The following is a 2,989-nucleotide window of genomic DNA, read 5'->3' as shown; positions in this document are numbered from 1 at the left end:
AAGGTTTGACAGGGGTAAAGAATGCCACAGTTTTGTTATGTTGTTAACCTTTCCCGCTCAGGTTAGACCCACTATTTAAATGGGAGTGTGTACGCGGCGACAGATAAAGAATTGAATTGCAAACAGTGTCAGGGTTGCAAATAGTTTAGAAGGTCACGCGCAGGTTGCGCAAGTCGATGACCGGAGCTTTTGCACGAGTTTGTAATAAGTCGTAGATGGTTTGCCCATTTGTTTATTTGGTATACTGGCATTATGTAATTATTATGTAGCTCTCTTGTACTAAGTGTTACGGACTATGAATAACTGAAGGCCAGCTCTCCCTTCGCCTTCCTGATCTGTGGAAGCTCTAATTCATAATAACTTAGCTTCATTACATAAACCCAGTCGGTGTCTATTTGCGAAGACACATCATTGGAAGTTTTTTGGTACTTGTCCGGATCAGCGCGCACCTTGTGTTTCAGGGTTTTCTTTAGATAGGGGGAGTCAGATTTTTGGAATCGGTAAAGTCTGGCGATGAGAGTGGCTTGCAGTGGCGCTTGCAGCATTGTGTGTGGCTGACAAAGGTCGCTCGTTGGAGCTTGGAGCTTGTCATTTCTGCAGCCCAGTCTAAGCCCACCTATGAAGAGGCCTTTGGCGGGAAGATCATCATTCCTGGAAGCAGCGGCCCCATGGCTTTGAGCGAAGCAGGCATCAAACCGGCCGAGCTGCATGGAACAACTCGACCTCCCGATGCATCATCTGGCGGCGGGGGTGCTGTTGTGTCTGGCGGTCCCTCGGGACAAAGGAGGCCGGCGCCGACTCAGACGCGCCAACCTGGCGCCCTTTCTCGCGGCCGAGAATTGTCACCTGGGACTGAGGGATTAGCAGTTGGTCTCCGGGCTACCTCATGCGTGGCTAAACGGCAGCGTCGCCCCTTGGTGCGGTCCCGTGAATTACCAGCGCCGCCCGAACCACGACGACGCTACGCCGACTGACTGCTGCCTTTCGAGACAGCCACCGCCCTACCTGGTTCCGCGAACTGACCGCTATGGAGAGGCGAATCTTGAAAGGGGCCCGTGTCTGGCAATCCCGGGGGAACGACATCAACGTTCGGTTCCCAAGGTGTCAACCGCTGCCTGTGTTCGGGGGCGACCTAGCAAGATTGGAGGCGGAGCCCGGCGGGAAACGACGACACATCACGTGCGGGATATGGCCACCTGATCAAAGACTGTCATTGGCTAAAGGAACTAAAGTGTATTCCCTCGTCGAGTGAAAGAGGGAAACGGAAGGGGTAAAACAGGGGACTTGAGTGCTGAGAGACGCTGGAGGTTTGACCATGTAGAGCAGGCTTGACGATGTAGAGCATGCTCGACCATGGAGAACGCTCGGAGATGTAAACGCTACCACATGCAAAGATGTTAGCACGTAGACGGCTCCAATATTCTGGAGCCCTTCTTGTAAAATACCATGTACAGTGTATATAAAACAGTTTTCTAATCTCCCTGGATATCTCTTCCTCTTGGCACCTGGCACGGCACCATACATGGAACCCTTCGTGGACTCTCGGACCATCACCAATTCGCAACATCACTGCCACTTGTGTCCTAGCACCAGAGCCGACTTTGACCACATCTTGCTAAATTGCCCGAACAAGCCCAAGTCCCCGTGGCGAGGGTCAGAACACCAGGAGCGATGGAGCGTCCCCTTTGAAAGGGGGGGGGGGTGGGTTGCGCCACCAAGCTCTTATTATTTTGCCTAATGTCCTACCTTTATTTTTGAGAAACACACAAATGCAAAGAATTCCAAGCATCAACGTTTTTGAACCATTACTCGGCACTCTGTTTCTGTACGTCTCTGTTTTATGTGGTCGCTCTACTTTTCTGCCACCAAACCTCCAACCGCCTCTTACAAATCTTATTAGTAAGATTAGTAAGATCGAGGTGGTTGGAGGTTTGGTGGCAGAAAAGTAGAGAGAGAGAGATTGTGGTTGTGAAGAGGAAGAGGCGCTATTTTCTGCATTCCTTTAGGGAGCACGACTCAGCGCCTTGGGGAAGGGGTGGGGGATGTAAAGAAGAAAGAAAAGAGAGAGAGAAGGTCGATCGATTACACAACACTTGACTGTCAGGGGTAGCCAGGCGGCGCATTCACAATTTGCACGACAGCCCCGTGTCCTCCTGGAATGTGAGAAGGAGCCTGAAGGCGGAGCCGTGGTGCCGACCGGGAAAGAGCAGCTGCGATGCTGAGTCCGTAGGGAGTCCTAGGCGTCCGAATGACGTGTAGAGAGAAGCCCTTTCTTTGGTGAAGGCGGGGCAGAAACAAAGTAGATGGTCGATTGTTTCCTCCTCTCCGCACGCTCAGCAGGCCGAGGATGGCGCCAGGCCTTTGCTGTACTTCCGGGAAACCGTCCAGGCGCAACCGATCCGGAGGCGCAGCAAGAGAGAACACTCCTGTCTTCTGAGCACAGTGTAAGAACATTTAGGCATAGGTCGGCAGTGTGGGAGAATACTCACTCACACTCACTCACCATAATTTTTCCAGGCCCCACACTCACGTTCACACTCACCTCCACTCTCTCTCACAGCACTCACCTCCACTCACACTCACTGGCACTCACCCGCACTCGCACTCACCTCCACTGACGCTCACTGGCACTCACTCGCACTCAACTGCACTCACAATCACTGGCACTAACTCACACTCGCACTCACCTGCTAGAGCACTGCACGGGCTGATTTTTGCGGCCCGGGCCCGGCCCGGGCCCGTTTTCACATTGGGCGGCCCGCCCGAGCCCGATCAAAAATTTTATGGCGAGACCCGGGCGCTGCCCGGGCCCGGAAATAACCTACGTTACCCGCCCGGCCCGGCCCGCCACCCCTTTACCTTAAGCCCGAGCCCGGCCCGACTCGAAACCGGCCCGAACCCCGCCCGAGACCGAAAATACATGTTTTTCAGAGTTGAGAAGCCCGAGAATAACTCGCAGAAAGCCCGAGCCCGGCCCGGGCCCGCGTCA

Source organism: Dermacentor silvarum, chromosome 1, assembly GCF_013339745.2.
Source record: "Dermacentor silvarum isolate Dsil-2018 chromosome 1, BIME_Dsil_1.4, whole genome shotgun sequence".
NCBI classification, from domain to species: domain Eukaryota; kingdom Metazoa; phylum Arthropoda; class Arachnida; order Ixodida; family Ixodidae; genus Dermacentor; species Dermacentor silvarum.
Note: the sequence above shows the minus strand (reverse complement) of the source record.